Genomic DNA, 18658 nt, shown 5'->3' on the forward strand with positions numbered 1-18658 from the left:
ATGTCACTGTATTTTGTTTCTACCCTTTCTTATTAGCTGGTATTTTAGAAGCAAAATAAGAAAAATAGATAAGAATGCATCTAATAATGATGGAACATTATAGAAGATGCTCATTTTATACCTGAGCACAAATTTAGTTTTCCTGTTGACGTCTCACCTTGCAAAGCCATAATTTGTTTTCCTTTTGCTGCAGATGACCAACTTTTTCTGTCACTCTCTTGTTTCCATTTCAGATATTGCTTTGGTAATTAAGAAAAGGCAGGATTTGTAAAAAGTTTTTGTACTGTTTCTAGTTATTTTGAAAAGCTACAGGATTTCTTGAAATATATTTTTGGCTGAAAGTTTGGTTTTATAAGTAGTGGGAATTTTGTTCTGTGAGATTTTATTCCAGATTTTTCAGTTCTTTTTCTATACATTTAAAAAATAATGGCCCACGGCCCCATGGCCTAGTGGTTACGTGTGCACACTCTGCTTCGGGGGCCCAGGGTTTCGCTGGTTCGGACCCTGGGTGCGGACATGGCACTGCTCATCAGGCCATGTTGAGGTGGCGTCCCACATGCCACAACTAGAAGGACACACAACTAAAATATACAACTATGTCCCGGGTGGGGGGGCGGGGCGGGATTTGGGGAGATTAAGCAGAAAAAAAAAATAATAATGGCCCAAAGCTAGGCTTAGTATTAAAATCTTCCTTCTTTGAAATTCAAATAGATATCTAAGATTTCCAAGTTGTTTCTGCCTCCCTAGCAAATGACTTCAAAAGGCAACCCCTCCCATATAAATGACTTTTTTTTTTCCTTAAAAAGGTTTACTACATCATCCTTAGTCACCTTTTGATAAGTAAATGAAAAGAAGTTATGTTGAAGTTTGTATATAAACTACTATATATTTTTTTGGTTTCGTACCACAACCAAGAAAGAGAATTCTTGAATTGATCAGCTGGTTCCTGGTCTAAGAGATAGGAATAACTTCTAACCAGGAAGCTAATATTTAATGACCAATTTCTATGACCAGGCAAATGCCTTAACGTGCATTAATTCATTAACCCTCGCGACCATTACATCAGACACACACTGTTATTCCTAATTTACAGTGAAGGCAACTAAGGGCACAGAGAGGTCGAAAAACTTGTCTGAGGTCACGTGTTACTGACTTTCTCGTCAGTACTTGGCAGAGCCTGGATTCCAGCATTCACAGTCTGGCTGCAGAGCCTGTACTCTTGGCCACCACTCCAGACTGCCTCTTAAACTCTATAATCAAGAAAGAATTAATGCTCGGGGCAGTCAGGGAAGGCTGCAGAGAGGAGGTGGCATTTGAACTGATTTCTAAAGAATGAGTAGAAGTTCCCTAAGTAGAGAAGAGAAGGCATGTATGGATGCCCAGCAGTAGGAAAGGGTTGCGTGTTGTGGGGATGGTTGTGAAGGGAAAGTGACTGGATGAGACTAGAAAGGGTGGGTTGGAATCAGATTGAACTGACTTATGTTCTGTTCAGAGAGCCTGGGCTTTCTATTATAGAACAATTCCGGAACACAAATCTGGGCTGGATATCTCAGCATCAAGGGGGGAGTTCGTTAAAAAGGCAAATTTCTAAGCTCCCCTCTCGGTTATTCTGGTTCAGAAAGTTTAGGATGAGGACTAGGAACCCTGGGGGTCTGATGGACAGGCATGCTTGGGGACCTCTGCTACAGGCTGCGAGGAAGTGTAGAGACGTTTAAGCAGGGGTGTGGTGCAATAAGGACAGCATTTTGCTTTAAAATGGAAATTAGTGAAGCTAGTGTAATATATATGGGAGATGTGGAGGCAAGCAGATCAATTAGGGAGCTATTCCAAAAATTCAGAAAAGAGGTAAGATCTTGAATTAAGACTGTGGCATTGTTGGTAGAATTCAGGGGACTGATTAAAAAGATATTTCAGAGTAAGAATTGATAGGTAAGTAAGCAGGAAGGAGATAGAAAAGAGATCAAGGATTGTGTCAGGATTTATAAGCTGAGCAAAGGGGTGGATAACCATTCTTTCCCTGAGCGATGAGCAAAATCATTTTGCCAGAGTAACTTTACTTATTTGAATCTGTGCAGTTGAGATAATATAAATGGTGTGTATCAGATTATATGAGTTGAGGCCGGGCAGAATGTTCAGTATAGGAAACAGAAACTCAAGGTAGTTCATAAAGGCTCCAAGGAGAGGAAGCTTAGTGGTTCTGTCAGAAGAATCTCTGCCTGGCCAAGGGCAGAGAAAGTGGAGAGGAAGGATTGGATTCAAACATGACCTGTCAGCTTCTTGGGGCAGTGCTGGCCACACCTCTGTGTTGTACACTCTGCTGCTGCTGGAGGAAATTAACCCTCCACCTCTTTGCCTGAGGCCAAATGCCATCCTGTTCCTCTACCCGAGGCCTCAGGCAACACCCTCAACCTTGATGATCCAACCTCCCGCCAGGTGCGGGGTGGTGTGAAGATCCCATCAGAGAGCGTGTCGCTTGTGCGCAGCACTTGCTTCTTGCTCATGCTGAGTGCCTTTTGCAGCTTCCAGCACACAACAGCACCCTTGGCTACCCAACCACCTAAGCAGCGGTCTGTGTGCAGCCCTGGTGAGGCCATGTGGCCTTTTCCACCTGATTAGAGCGGAGCAGGTGCCTGAGCCAAGCTGGAACCCATCCAAGTCCCATCCCCTGGAATCTGGAATTGGCAACAAGAGAAAGATGATTAGTCTCCTCACATGTGGGGCGTTAACATGTAAATTCAAGGGCTTTGAGCAGCCGTGTGATATGCCACGCAGACTGGAAAACACAGAAAGCTGGTTCAAGGAAAGAGGAATTATGCAGACCTGTGGAGAGAAGAGAGGTGAGACTCGCGAGAGGGAGACGGCTGCTCGAGTCTCTCATGGCTTCTCAGTGTCGAGGCCCAGCCCTTCTCGAAGCTGCTCTGGGTTTCTTAAGGCACCCATGTATCCCTATCATGAAGTCATTTTCTCCCTCTCTCTTCTTAAGGTAGTTTAGGTTAATTTCTATTTCTGGGAGCCAGTACTTCCTGCTCTCACTTTCCTTCTTGGTGTTGTCAGAAGATATGCTGCCAGCACGTGCTGTCAGGCACACCAGCCTTACCATCTTTGAAAAGTACTTAGTCTTTAGACGACATACTGGGATTCAGTGATTGGAGGCGCAGCTCAGGCCTTCATATGTCCAGGCCTTTGGATTGAACATTACCAGAATCAGCACTTTAGAGTGGGAAACGCAGTGGTATGCATTCGAACACAAATTTTTAAGTCCCAGGTACATATCTGGTATATCTCTAAACACTTAGTTTAAGGTTCTGATTTTTACTATTCTTTCCCCTCCCCTTTTCAAATGATGGTTGCCAAGTTTTGTAGCCGCTTGATGAATATGGAGAAAATGGCACTTATTTAGTGTCTTAGTCTGTTTGGCCTGCTGTAACAAAAATACCACCTACCTGGTGGCTTAAACAGCAAAACATTTCTTTCTCCCAGTTCTGACGTCTAGGAGGTCCCACAGTCTGGGCACTGGCAGATTTGGGGTCTGGTGAGGGCTTGCGCCCTGCTCATAGGCGACCGTCTGCGTGCTGTGTTCTACGTGGTGTGAGCAAGGGAGCTCTTTGAGATGTGTTTGATAAGGTCACTAATTCCACTCATCCGGGTTCCACCCTCGTGATAGAATCACCTCCCAAAGGCCCCACCCCCTAGTGTCACGTTACCTTGGGCGCTGGAACTTAACACAAGAATTTTGGAAGAGACTAACATTCAGTCTATAGCATTCAGGACTCAGGATTGCTTTAAATGCATCTGTGCAGTTGCTTAGTGGTTGTTTAAAAAAGGTGTGTACATCAGAGTCAAAGAATCATAATCGTATGCCTTTAAGATGGAAAATTTTAAGATGCCAAACTAACGCAAGCAAATTATACCTTGGGATAGCCCAGTCAAGGAAGGCTCCTGATAAATATAAAGTGAGGTAGACGGAATTTATTATAATGAAAGAATACAGGTCACATTTTCATACATAACGTACATGTTTATATACTGTGCTAGTGAAGTATTCTTTTTATGAGTGATGACAACTACAGCCAGACAAACTGCAGGCCGTTAAATAAATCAGTTCACAAAGATTTTAAGTGCTTTATTAGTTTATATGACGCTGTTATATAGTACATTTGAGCAACTCTGCTGATATTTATATATTTTTCATGTACTTTCCAAATTCCATTATTTCTTCTTTGACTCATGTTATATAGAATCTGATTCAGATTTCCAAATAAGTGAGATTTTTTAATTATTAGTTTCTAGTGTGATTGTATTATGATCAGAGGAAGTGACACCACTTTTTTGAAATGTGTTCAAACTTCCTTTTCAGTCTAGTCTTTGGTCAGTTTTTGTAAATGGTCCATTTATAAAACAATTTTGATGGTAGATTTGTCTTTTCTGCTAGTAATCCTTTTAATTTTTACTCAATAAAATGAGACTGACCACTTTTATACAAGGTTAGAATTTTCCTATCTTCTAGGAATTTTCTCCCTTTTTTCCATTATGTAGTGGCCCTTTGTATCGTAGACATGTTAAAAGAAGCTCAAGTTTTGCAAAGCCCGGCTTTGGTGCTCTATTTATTCTTCGAGTTCCAGCTCTGTTTTTGTTTTCTGTCTTTCTATAATCAATTCTAAATTGCTGACTCAATGATACAACTAAAGAAAATGTTTTGGTATTTTAACCACTATGTTTCTTTCTTTTTAGCAGAAGCTTTGGTCAGGTTACTCATTCTAACATACTGCTGACTATGGAAGTCTGTTACCTTCATTTTTAATTTAATTATAATCAGGATCATTCATGAATTTTTGTATATGTTTATAAGTTTAGATTTTGAAAAATAAATTAAGCCAGAGCCAGATGGAATGAACTTTTAAATAAGTGCAAAATTTTACTTCAGCTGCTAACATGGTTCTTGCTTGATACTGATGTTTCCTTCACCAATACCATGAAAGATTTAAAAGTGGGGAGCCATTTGAAAATTATTAAAATGAGGGACATTGTTTTTCTTTTAAGTAATCACTTATATGCTTAAAGCATCCATCCTTTAGGCAGTACTTTTCATTAATTAACTTCTTTGCATTCTCAGAATCATTACAGATATAGTTAACATGTAAGATTAAATTCATAAACATGAAAATAATTATGCTTATGTGGTGATGAAGATTTATGAAAGCAATTAAACAAAACATTTTTCTTTATGACTCCTCCTAGACTAGATGTGGTCAGCAACTGACTGTTCTTCACAAAGGATGAAAGGATATACGTTAAGCATATTTTAATTCATGGTATATTATCGTTTATGAGCCTCCTGTGGATATATGGTTTGACTCTATGCCAGAACCCTCTAAGAAAGTGACTTCTTTCCATGGGCAAGATTGAAAGTCAGAATGCCTGGGTTTGCTTACTTAACAGTGTGATCTTGAAGAGTTCCTTAATGCTTTGTCTTTCAGTTTCTTTACTGGAAAAATAATAGTACCTTAGATAAATCATTTAGAGTAATATCTGGCCCCTAGAATAGCAAGTAATTTAATTAATGCTTGCTGTTGTTTTCTCCCCTGGGAATAATTATTAGGCTGTACATTGATGTAGATTTTGCAAAAAATTCGTCATACACATTTTTAAAAGTTTGAATATTAATAGGTTTTATATATAGCTATATCACATATATAGCATCTGTAAAGCTTACATTTATCTCTTTACTAGAGACCACTAAAAACAACCTTTGGGTAAAGGGGATATCCTCATGGACTCAAGGATCAATGATCTCAATCATCTGGTAAGAATTTTCCTGGACTCACGAATAGAGCAGTGACCTTAGTGTAGGAGTGCTGGTGGTATTTGTGATGTTAGTAGTGGTTGTAGAATTGTAGTAGTGGTACTCACAGCAATGGGGGCTACACTCATCATAGGCAATGGTACCAGGTCCTCTTCTAGGTGTCTTACGTGGGTTAACCGACTTTGTTTTCACAGCAACCAATGAAATGCATACTATTTATTATCTCAATTTTTTTTGAATAAAGAAAGGATGGACCTCCCATTTTACAGATGTAAAAATTAAGATATGGAGGGGTTATACAAAGTAATGAGCAGAACCAGAATTTGAACACGGTATTCCAAAACATGTATGCTTAGACGCAGATGCAATTCTGCCAAGGTGTTTTTGGCTTAGTGCCAAGTGACATTTCATTCAGCATGGGAGTTTGTCCTTTGCTTTAGCTAGGTTTTCTTGGCCAGTATCAAGCAAACCAGTTTAAGCCTATGGAAGCTGTCTGTTTAGAGTCTCCCCTGAATTGTCTTAGAATTCTATTTTATCCCTGGGTTTGGTTCCTTATTGTTATATCCCCATTACCTTGAGGAGTAGACATGAAGAGAAATATGTAGATACTTGGGGCAATGTGATATTACTATACCAGGAACGAAATGCCCCTGCCCGCCTTGCTAATGCCTCCTCACCTGCTGTCTGGCCCTGTCCCCGTGGCCTCTGTGGAGTCCTGGCCCGCCTTACTTTAGTTGCCGACTTCCAGCCAGTCCTGCTGTCTTTTTGTGCCCAAAACAAGCCTTTGAAAAAGAAATATGACAAATATGACAAAAGAAAAAGCCAAACGAACATAATTCAATCAATAACTATATTAATACCAAACTAATGGTGGCTTTTCTGGGCTCTCTAAATAATGCCTTCTTTGTTTTTTAACTTAAAAATCACTGTCCTCCTGTAAGTGGGGTGGGACGAGTTTTATCTAGTGACTTTCCAGTTCTCACTTGACCTGTCATGTGCATATGGATCCAACTGCCGGCCACAGGGGAGAGCGTGGAGCATTCTCCGCCTTCACTTCCTCGGCCCTTAGCCCCCATTGAGCTGCGAACAGTGGCCGAGGACAAAAGCTGTATACACTGTACAAACAGAGCTCCAAAGCGGCAGTACACTGAGTCATTCTTCGCTCTGTGTGAGAACTGAGGGGGACTCTATTCACGTCCTTTGTGCTGGTGTCTGTCAACAGCGCTGTTTGAGGCAAGGCCTATTGTGCCGGCCAGTGTTTCTTATTGACCTAAGTCTGTGCCTGCTATGTTCCCAGGGTCGAAGTTGCGAGTGAGAGAATGTTTGAAAAGGGGTAATCATAGGCTAAATGCATTTTGCTGCATTGTCATCTGACCTATTAAATCTATCTGTGGTCTGCCTTCATGCAAACAGGTGATCATATAGTCACAGCTGCAGCTGTTGACACCTGGTTACCGCCCCCATAGGAAAAAATAGGTGTGTTTTGTCCTGTGTCTAGGTTCTTATATGCTGGACGTTAATGATTTTTAACTGAAAGTGGATAATGGGTTAGGAATACTAAAAGATCAACAAGGTGGATACTCTGAGCCAGCCTCTGCCGCAGCTGTTTGCATATGTTTTCCTTTGATATCACGGTGCTTTCCCATGACTCCAGATTGAGTAATCTTGGTCCAGTTTTAGTTTTTAAGGAGTGCGAGGTCAAGATAATTTTTATGTTTCCGTCCTCTACGATCCCGTCATCACACTAAGTCACTTAGAAAGGGCAGCCTCTCCTGACTTCGTTTTGCTTGCCTGCCTTCTGATTTTACCCACGGGTCTCACCGACCGCTCCCCCAGAGGACGGTGGTGTTTGTAAGAGGTCCATGTACCCCAGGCAGGACAGGTACATTGGGGTGAATTGAAGCTTATGGCTATTAATTATGTTAGTAAAGCCTATTCTTTGTAGTTTCTTCCAGTATTCTAAACAGCAAAAATTATGAATAAATCAGTCCTGGAGAAGAGCTACTTTTCTGTTAGTAGAAGTAAAAAATGCGTAGAAATGTTTTCCCGTCAAACATGAAAATCCATTTACCACTAGAGTACTCTATACATATATTTTCATTCACCTCCACAATTCGTGATTTAACAATATTCATTAAAAGCCTAGTAGGTGATAGACTGTGCTAGGGATTGGGGTACAATTTAAAAGTAAAAATCTGTTGTATTAGTTTTTCTGATTCACACTGTCACTAGTAGCCTACGACGTGTATCAGGAGTGGAACTGATGCAGGAGACAGAGAAAAACAGTTTGAAGACCTTGTAACTTCAAGGTTTTCCTAAGGTTTTGGCCCTTTCTGTCTCCTACCTGTTTTGATTCAGCGTCTCTCTGAGTGGATAGTTACCAGTCCCATTGGGACCTCGATGAGAGAGCACTCAGGATGCCTAAGAGCCTGGATTCTGCAGCCTTTTGAGCCAGGTCCTGTGAGCCCGGCTCAGTTCGTGCCTTCCTGGTGTGGGCAGCTCAGAGTGTGCTGGCTTCGTTGCACTGGGCTCTTCGAGCTCGTGGTGGTTTTGCAAAGGGGAGCAATTCATCACCTCCTGCATCCTACATGCTGGAGATACAAAGATGAAGAGCATTAAACTCTTACCCTCAGCGAACTCAGATTAAATGCCTTGCTTTTTACCATCCTCAGCACAAGCACAATTTTGAAAAAATGGCATAGTGAGTGAATTTAATAGAATAAATAATACAGTAAAATATCAAAAACTGAATGTGTTCTGCCTTTGAAAATGTGGGCCAATAACGAAGAAATATTCTTTCCACTTTAAAAATAATATTTCTTGTTTATGTTCCTTAGTAAAGTTGGCGTCTTCTACATGGAACACTGTGTGGAATTAAAATATTTACTAAAATGCCTACCGGTAAGTCACTATCTTAACCCTTAGAAATGAAAACTATTTTCAGATTCTTATAATGAAATCTTTTTTTTTTTTTTTTTTACAAATAATGCTTTTTTTCATGTTGCTGTTTCATATACGGAATTATTTTGACAGATACTAAGTGTAACCACTTCAAAAGGGTTTTCATATTTGTAAGAAATAACAAACCATATGCCATCTTGCAGAAGCCTTGATTTGGAAAGAACATGGCTCTTGGCCAGCAATTAATTAGCCGCTCTTTTGTTTTGGCCATATTGTGGTGCTGTATAGGTGTGAAATTTTCTGTCCTCACCAGATAGAAATATTCCTGTGTATCTACTATATTATTAGGGAAAGCTCAATTTTGGTGTTATTTTTCTACCAAGTAATAGGAATTCTAAGTGCAAGTAATCAAAGTGCAAGAAGAATGGGGAAAAACTATTGGGATAAAATGGGAATGTGAATTTGGCACTGGATAGCTGAAAAGTGACTCCTGTCACTTTGGTCCATTTAAAATTGCCTCATTGTTAAGAGAAAGATGGAAGCTGAACATCTGTAGCAGATGTCTGTCGCTAGAGAACATCGAATGAGAAGAGATTACTTAATTACGTGTTGGGTATAGTGGGACACCCTCTTGTCAGAAGGACAGAATAATTAGCCTGACTAATCGATTTCCTGTGTTTCTCTTGAATCCAATTGAGATATTCTTAAATTATGTTGAAATACAGATCTTCTCTGATACCAGATTGTGTGGGCTCAGTTAGGTTACTCGGTGTTTCTCTCATCATGTAAGTGCACTTGCTTCTCATCAGAGCAGAATTAACTTTGTATGCAGGATATAGTAGTTAAACAGAGTTATGGGCCTCGGGTCTAAAGATTGCAATCAGGAAAGGCTGTCCTCAACAGAGAGCTTCCTTTCACCCGTTTTGACCATTGTCACTGCTTCCCCTCATTCATCCTCGTTGCTGTTGGTCTTAGCAAGAGACCCAGAGACACTATTGCTTTGCTTACAAATAAGGTTTTCTGTTTGATCTTTTCATTTTGTAAGAGATAAAGCACCTAAATCTTAAAAGGGTGCTTTCTTTTTTAATGAACAGCCATGGCTCTGGGAATTTCAAAAGCTCTATACTGTTTTGTTCATTCAGTAAAAGGATTCACAGCAGACATTGTGGTCTGAATACTTGGGTTTTTTCTTAACGGAAAATTATTTCCCTAAGATTTAAACATGATTAAAACGTAGAATTCTTCTGCACTCTGCTGCAAACCCTAACAAATAAAACCAAACCGCACGTGTATATTTTGGAGTCGTTTCCTGAACCCTAGCCTTAGCTGTTGAGTCTCTCCTCCTTCACAGTGAGTTCTGGTGGCAAGTGCTGGGCTGTGGACACCTGCACGCACCCGCCCACGCTCGCCCTGCTGTGTGTTGGTACAGTCCGGTGCTTATCTTTATCCTTGGGGAAGTGAAAGCATATCAAAGTGCTTTGCAAATAATTGTAGGTGGGTGCAGTGCAGAGAGGGTTAACCATCCGGCATTTTCAGTGGCTTAATTAGGCTCTGGCAGAGAGCCAGGATGAGGAGAAAATGGGACAACCGCAGAAACCAGTGGGTTTCAGCATCTTGGCAAGATCGAGAGCATTCAGCAGCAGTCTGTGCTTGTGCCTACCTGTTGTGGGAAAAGTGAGAGGCGGTTCAGACGAGGGACAGAGCGGCCGGGCATTTTCCCATCCAGCTTTCCTATTGTCTTTGTCTCTTTAAAAGGGAGGCAGGAGTGCCTGTTATTAAGCACGACCTCTGCGTCATTCACCGCGCAGGGAAGAGCCCTGTGGACCGCACCGGCCGAGCTGCGTCCCCGTGAGGCAGGATGTGGTCGGGCTGGAGGTTTGGGAGTGACCCACCGGAGGTTTGGCAGGCTCGGCAGCTTCAGTCCGTGTTGAGCTCAGTGGTTTTTCGAGACAGGAAAGGACTCTGGTTGTTGTTGTTATTGATAAAATTAATACTGATCATAAGATTATGAGCCTTGGAAATAAAACGTTATTATAAATGTGTTATTTTTAAAAACTCTATACTAGTTTTGTGAAGTGTACAAATCTAAAAGATGAAGGACTGTGATTCATTATTTTCTACTTGTCTTACATTAGCTGAGATAAATTGATTTGCTGTTTGGACAGTTCATAACTCGAGTTTTTAGGACTAAAGCTTCTATAGTAATTTTCTCTTATACCAAAAGCCCATATTGAAATGTGCTTGAATTTCTCTCTGCTCAAAATTATTTTTGGGTAAAATGATTTCAGATGGGGAAACTATTTTGCATTAGAAATCTTCTGTCCCCTTTATTTAGAGTTAGACTATTTAATCTTTCAGGATGAGATCCAACTTTAGAAAACTATGTACAAAAAATATATATAACTTAAAATCTTATAGTTCTTAGAAAAAACTTTGAGTCTTTTTATTGAGTATAGCCAATTTTCCTATAACTCTTAAAAAAGTAGAATATCCTGAGATAACAATTCTATTTTTTTTCATGTTTTATAGCTTTTGTATAACAAAGATCTCCAGCCCTTAGCCTGTGACCTGTTTTTTGAAGCATTGCTTAATGTAGTACTATTTCACTACCATAAGAAAATTAGCACTATTTTGGAGCTGTTTTCCTGCTATAATTAAAGTCAGATTAACAATAGAATGTCGGTAGTCCAGTCAGCTTTGCTGCAGTTGAAATAACACACTCCTGTACATTCTAATGCTTTATAAGCTCACATGTGACAACAGGACAGAATTTCATTTTAAAATCTGTTTTGTAGCTCCCGTTGTTAAAATGTGTACTGCTGTTATCTACACCACACATTTATTTCGGTATTTATTCATTCATAGACAGTCTTGTAGTATTTCCTTAACTCATATAGTCTCCAAAACTAGATCGTAACCCCACGTCTATGCTGAAGGCAGTGCTGGTACAGAGACCCCCAGTGAACCCTCATTAACTTCAGTTCTGTAATTTGCTTGACTCCACTGAGCTGAGCAAACCAAAGTAGTTTTGGTATGCTTGGGGGTTCAATTTGAAACATTTCTTAGAAGATCTGATAAAAACTCACCCTGATTCTTTATACTGGAATCCGGTGTCTGTGGTGTTGTGCACGTGTCCCATTTGTCGGTGTCTCGGCTGTGTGGACAGCATGGAGTAACGGGCAGCTGTCAGCCTCTCCATCAGTTGGTGTTGATCCCTGCCCATCCGCGAAGACTCCGACCTTCCTTTTTGCATTCAAGAAAAACTCGACAAAATCAGTTACTGACTCTCTCTTAGTAAATGTCTTTAAAAAATTATGTACCAAGTAAAACTAACTAAAATAAAAATTATTTTTAAAATAGTCCTCGAGTTCCTCTGAATCTCATCCTTTTCTCCTTCACTCAGGGAGCTCTTTTTATGTTATGCTGCCTGCAGGAGATTTTCAGAAGTAATGAGGACACGTTTCTCTTCTAGTTCTTACTTTTGAAAACACTATAAAAGATAAGAAGTCGTAATCTAACGTGGATGAACCCTGAAAACATTATGCTAAATGAAAGAAGCCAGTCACAAAAGACCATATATTGTATGATTTTATTTCCAGGAAATGTCCAGAATAGGCAACTCCATAGCTACGGAAATAGACTTGTCATTGCCAGGGGCCATGACGGGAGGCACGAGGAGAGACTGTAATGGGGAGAGGGTTTCTCTCTGGGGCGAAGAAAATGTTCCAGAATTAGATTGTGGTGATAGCCGGACAGCTCTGTGAATATACTGGGAATCACTGAATTACATACTTTGAAGGGGTAAATTGTGTGATAGTGAATTAGATCTCAATAAGTCTGTTTTAAAAAGCTGTAGTAATGGCAAAGACTGTAGATTTTTAAACAATGATTAATATTCTATGCTTGCAGTTAACCACTTCCAGAGTACCCGCTTTAGAGTAATATGTTATGTCTGAACTAAACCGTAAGCCCAGCTTGACTTTAACAGCTTGTAATGATCCCCACGGTATAGCAGTGTTGATCTCTACGGTCCTGAACGTTGACTGTTTGAAAGACTCTGGCTTCCTGGGCCTCATTATCAGCAGAGTTAAAATGCATTTACTCAGCAAGTGTTTGTTGATTTTCTAGCGTATACCAGGTACTGTCCCAGATGTTAAAGAAACAGAGATGACCAGAAGTGTAGCTCCTGTCCGCCAAGTCTCATCATTAGTACAGTGGACGGACAAAAGCAAAAGCACACCCCGAAAATGCGGCAGTGTCGTACTTGATGTCATAAAGATGTGGCTATTCTTTTACAGCCTACCAGGATTTGGGGGATGGGGAAAGAAAGTACTGTGCCCTGCCTCAAGATCTTTCTTTGAGTTTCTTCAAGGACAGGACTTTGGTCTAAGTTGGAGGAAAAAGAGAATGTGCCGGGGCGACAAACGCCTTCTAGGCAGAGAGGTGAATAGCTTATGCCTGGGCACAGGGGTCAGGGGAGAACAAACAAGACAAGCCCAGACCATTCCGGAACTGCAGGTGGCCTGGGTCGCATCTGAGCTCAGGTTCACACGGCAGCTCCAGCAAAAGGAGAGCTGTGCCGGGAGGGCCCCTGCACGCCCGTTTCCAGGCTTTGGAGGCTCTGACGAGTCCTGTAAAGAGCAACTCTGAGAACTGTTCATTTATTATTTTTAATCTAGTTAATTTATAATCACCCACTATGAGTGCAGAAAGGAGTTAGGAAGTATTCAGTCCAGGCTTTCACGTTTCAGATGAGCAAACTAAGGTCCAGAGAACTCTGTCCTCAGTCAGATAGTGTGAGGCACACCCAGGACAGAAGCCTAGAACTCTTGAGTCCCATACCACCAGCTTTGGTCCTGTATTGCTTGCCTTTGGGAAATCAGAGGCTGAAAGGTTTAGTAGCACTTGTAAATATTAGCTATTTTTAATTTTCAGAGACATTTCTAATACTGTCCAGTGATAACTAAGTACTAAAAAATTAGCCTCCTTACCTGTGGAATGTCGACTTTACACATAGGACAAATGTTTCCACTGAAGCCTTTGTTTTGCAATTTGATTAGAATCATAGATCTGTAAGCTATATGATTGTTTTTGTTTTAAGCCTCTAAGTTTTGAAGTGATTTCTTATATAGCAGTCGACAACTGGCACAGATTTTAGTACGTGGAAGTGGAATGCTGCTATAAAATAACCTGAAAAGATCGCATTGCCTTTGGGAACCAGGCAGTGGACTGAAGCTTGTAAGGACCTTGATAGGTTAGCAGAAACCTAAAGGTCATCAAGAAGCCTGTCCGTGAGGGCTTAAACGTTATTGGAAATTGAAGGAAAGGATTTATTTGTTATATAGTAGAGGAAAGTTTGGCAACATAATCACCTGCAATAAAACGGAACACAGAAGATGCACCTAATGAATCAGATGCTCTAGCTAAGATTTCCAGGCAGAGGTTCAAAGTGCCACCTGGTTTTTCCTTCCTGTCTGTAATAAAATGAGGAGAGAAGAGAGATGAGCTAAAATACAAGATGTTAAATATAAATTAGCCATGACTCACTGGGTTCAAAAATCAATTTACTTGGGGCCAGCCTGGTGGCACGGTGGTTAAGTTCACACGTTCTGCTTCGGCGGCTTGGCGTTCGGTGGCTCGGGGTTCGCCGGTTCGGGTCCTGGGTGCGGACATGGCACTGCTTGGCAAGCCATGCTGTGGCAGGCGTCCCACATATAAAGTAGAGGAAGATGGGCACGGATGTTAGCTCAGGGCCAGTCTTCCTCAGCAAAAAGAGGAGGATTGGCAACAGATGTTAGCTCAGGGCTAATCTTCCTAAAAAAAAAAAAATGTTTGTTTTCTCATTCTCAGCCTCTCCAGATGGTAGATGATTCTAAAAGTAAGACATGGCTGTGGGCAAAGATGAAGTCCAAAGGTGCTATCAGGAAGACATGATCTACAGATGAAGTCAGATGTCGCTGTAAACCCCTTTGTCAAGACCTCAGAATGATTTAAGATGGTGTCTTACAGACCCTTTCAAACAGACAAAAGGCCCTCTTAAGACTTTAAGGATGTGCCTCACAGATTTTCTTTCATTAAGTAGAGATTAAATAGAGCTTCTAATAAGATGTATATATACAATGGAATACTACTCAGCCATAAAAAAGACAAAATCGTCCCATTTGCAACCACATGGATGGACCTTGAGGGTGTTATGTTAAGCGAAATAAGGCAGACAGAGAAAGACAAACAGCGTATAATTTCACTCATATGTGGAAGATAAACTAACTTAACGGACAAAGAGAACAATTTAGTGGTTACCACGGGGGAGCAGGTAGGGGGTGGGCACAAGGGGTGAAGGGGCACACTTATATGGTATCTGACAAATAATGTACAACTGAAATTTCACAATGTTATAAACTATTATGACCACAATAAAAAAAAACAGTAAAAAAAAAAATAATAGAGCTTCTAATAGTCTTAAGGACATTATTCCATAGCAGTTTTCAAGGTAGAGAAGTACTTATCTCAACAGGATTTATCAGTATGGCTTTGGTCGAATGCAGTGAACCCCAATATGACTCAGAGAAAATTCGCAAAGTTTTTAAGAGAATTGTAGTGAAGGAAACACTGCCGGCTTTGGCTAAAAGGTACTGAGAGAGTCTAAAATGAAGAGGAGTCTGGACCCCTGGATTTCTAAGGGGAGGAAGCAGGCTGAGAAAACTACTACTGAGCTACATTTTATGAAAAAGGAAGGAGAGTTTACAGGATGGAACCAAGAACCCAGAGGGTGGAGAAGAGCCCTAGAGAGTCATTCCCAGACAGTAGGACTAAGCCCTCATGAAGCAACTGGCAACGCTGGCTGGATCTCAGACTTGTATGGACCAGGATCTGCTGTGTGCCTCCTGCTTCCCCCTTTGTAGCAGAGTGTCTGGAGCAGTTATCCATGCCCGTCCCACCATAGTATGTTGGGTGGTCTGTGTAGGGAGGCATGTAGTTTGTCTTGTTAGTTTATAGGTCTTCATATCAAGAGGAATGGTAGTGAAGGATCTGCTCCCATGGAACCACACTCAAGGAACCTCATCTGCCCCTGAACTTGATTTAGACAATAAGCTCTTGGACCTTGAACCTTAACCTGATGCTGTCATAATAAATGGGATTCTGTGAAGATCTTTGAAGGAGGGAATGGATGTATTTTGCTTCTGAGATGAGAGTAAATAATTTGTGGACAGCGTCAGACTGTGGTCATTTTAAAACACGTCCACCTATTCGTAGATGTTGCTCCCATCTAGAGGTGGGGTCTGTGTGGACTTGCCTCACTCACTTTTCACGAGCAGAGTCCATGGAGGTGACTGAGGAAGTGACTATTTCTGAGGCTGGCTTGTACGGCTATACAGCCTCTGCCTCGCTCTTTCTCTTTTGTAATTTAGCCCCCATGCTCTGAGGAAACCCAGACCACAGGGAGAGGCCAAATGTAGGTCTTCTAGGTGACAGCCCAGCTGCCAGCATCACCTGCCATGCCTGTGTCTGAGGAAGCCTTTGAAATGACTCCAGCTCCGGCCACTGTCTAATTGTTGTAGGAGAAACCCTGGGTGAGAAGCGCTTGCTAATTTTGTGTTGATAAATTGCTTGCTCGGCATAGTCATTCATTTTCCTTGGCAGTTCATTGTGGGGTTTTTTTGTACCTTTTATTTGAAGAATACCATACATCCAAAAAAGTGTACTAATCCTAAGTATATAGCTCAATAAATTATGCCAAAGTGAACACACATAAGTAACCACCCCCCAGTTTAAGAAACAGGAGATGCATTCCTAGGACCTCAGGTGACTCGCGTGTGCCCCCTCCCAAACACTACCTCCTCTCTCCTTTGCAGAGGTCACCCCTATCCCCACATCTAATACCACAGAGGAATTTGGTTGGTTTTTAGCTTTATTTGAGTGGAATCATGCAGTAGGTGTGTTTTGCGTCTGGCTTCTTTTGCTAGCCTGTTGAGATGAGCCATACTGCTGTGGGTAACAGCAGTATACTCATTTTTGTCGCTGGAGACTAACCTATTGTGTGAATATGCCACGACTTCTTGTTGGCTAACATCTGGGTTGTCTCTTATTTTTGATGATTATTGCTGTTAATCTTGTACGTGTCTTCTGGTGTATCTGTAGACATTTCCAATGAGTATATATATGTATGTAGGTGTGAAATGCCGGGTCTTAGGGTATGTCTATGTTCAACTTTAGAAGATAATGCCAAAAAGACATTTTTTTTTCAAAAAGTCTATAACAATTATACTCCCACCAGGAGTACATAAGAGTTCCAGTTATGTCACATAGTTGTTATGATCAGTCTTAATAATCTTTGCTACTCTGGTGGGCGGTGATGTTATTTCATTGTGGTTTTAATTTGCATTTCCTTGAGGTTGAGAACTCTTCATCTGTTTATTGGCCATTTTGAAATCCCTTTTTTGTGTCTATGTGTGTGACACTTAAGTCAGTTGTCCATTTTTCTGTAGGATTTTCTGTCATTTTGAAAAAACCAAATTGTAGAATTTCTTTATATATTCTAGGTAGTGGCCCTTTGTTGGTTATATATGCTAAAAGTGTTTTTTCCACTCTGTGGCTTGCCTTTTCACTCTTCTAATGGCATTTTGATGCATAGAGTAGTAGTTCAATGTGTTCATCTTTTCCTTTATGCAATACTTTTTGTGTTCAGTTTAAGAATCTTTCCTTACCCTAAAGCTATAGCGTAAGATCTTATTATATGTTCTTGAAGTGTTATTGTTTAACTATTTACATATAGCTCTAAAATCCACCTGGAATTGATGTTAGTATGTGGTATGAGATAGAGGTCAAATTTCTTTTCTTTTTTCTTTTTTCTTTTTTTTTTTGAGGAAGATTGGCCCTGAGCTAGCATCTGTGCTCATCTTCCTCTGTTTTATATGTGGGACACCTGCCAAAACATGGCTTGGTGAGAGGTACGTAGATCCGTGTCCAGCATCTGAATTGGCTAACCCTGGGCCACTGAAGCAGAGTGCACAAACTTAGTGCTATGCCACCAGCCTGGCCCCCAAATTTCATTTTTTTATATGGTTATCCAGTTACCCTAGCACCATTTTTGAAAAGACTATCCTTTCACCAGTACTGTGCTGCATACCTTTTTCAGAAGTTAAATGCCTGTAGGTGAGTGGGTATGTTTCTGGATTCTGTATCGCTGGGCTGTTTAGATGTCGTTGCATCAGCTCCACGGTATCTGAAGCATTACAGTTTTATTGGTTGAAATTTACTTTATAGCCTAGTGGGTGGTCAGCTTTGGTAAATGTTTCATGTACATTGGAAAAACAAATATGTGTTCTTCAGATGTTGGGTGCAGTGGCTTGTATATATCAATTGGTAAAATATTGTTAATTTGGGTGCTCCTATTTCTAAATCCTCAAAAACTTTATTTTTGGCTGCTTATTATGTTACTGATGCCCACTGTGATTGTGTATTTGGCCATTTCTCTTTTTAGTTCTGTCAGTTTTTGGTTTATGTATTTTCAGGCTATATTATTAGGTGCCTAAAAATTCAGAATGATCTTATCTTCCTGGTGGAATTACTCCAGTTTTTGCTAGGAAATGCTTCTTTTTATCTCCCATAATGCTTCATGCTGTGAAGTCTACTTTGTCTTATTGATATGGCTACACCAGCTTTACTTTAGTTAGTGTTCATATGGTATATTTTTTCTCATCCTTTTGCTTCCAACCTTTCTGTGTCTTCTGTTTATTTAAAATGTGACTCTTGTAAACAGTATTTAGTTGGGCTTTGTTTCTCTATCCAATCTGCCAATCTTTTTTTTTTTTTCTGTTGAGGAAGCTTAGCCCTGAGCTAATATCTGCCAATCCTCCTCTTTTTGCTGAGGAAGGCTGGCCCTGAGCTAACGTCTGTGCCCATCTTCCTCTACTTTATATGTGGGATGCCTGCCACAGCATGGCTTGATGAACG

General features: G+C 40.7%; 1 protein-coding gene and 1 long non-coding RNA gene across 2 annotated transcripts in view; both read left to right on the forward strand.

Moving 5' to 3' along the window:
• Positions 1–18658, forward strand: part of MRPS28 (mitochondrial ribosomal protein S28) — a 100755-nt gene that overhangs the window by 43647 nt on the left and 38450 nt on the right. The window lies entirely within an intron of this gene.
• Positions 3725–15143, forward strand: LOC111772242 (uncharacterized). The gene is made up of 4 exons (XR_011421220.1): positions 3725–3824; positions 5731–5803; positions 8641–8704; positions 14555–15143. It is a non-coding gene; the product is annotated as an uncharacterized lncRNA (long non-coding RNA).

This window comes from Equus caballus, chromosome 9 (assembly GCF_041296265.1).
Source record: "Equus caballus isolate H_3958 breed thoroughbred chromosome 9, TB-T2T, whole genome shotgun sequence".
Taxonomy (NCBI): domain Eukaryota; kingdom Metazoa; phylum Chordata; class Mammalia; order Perissodactyla; family Equidae; genus Equus; species Equus caballus.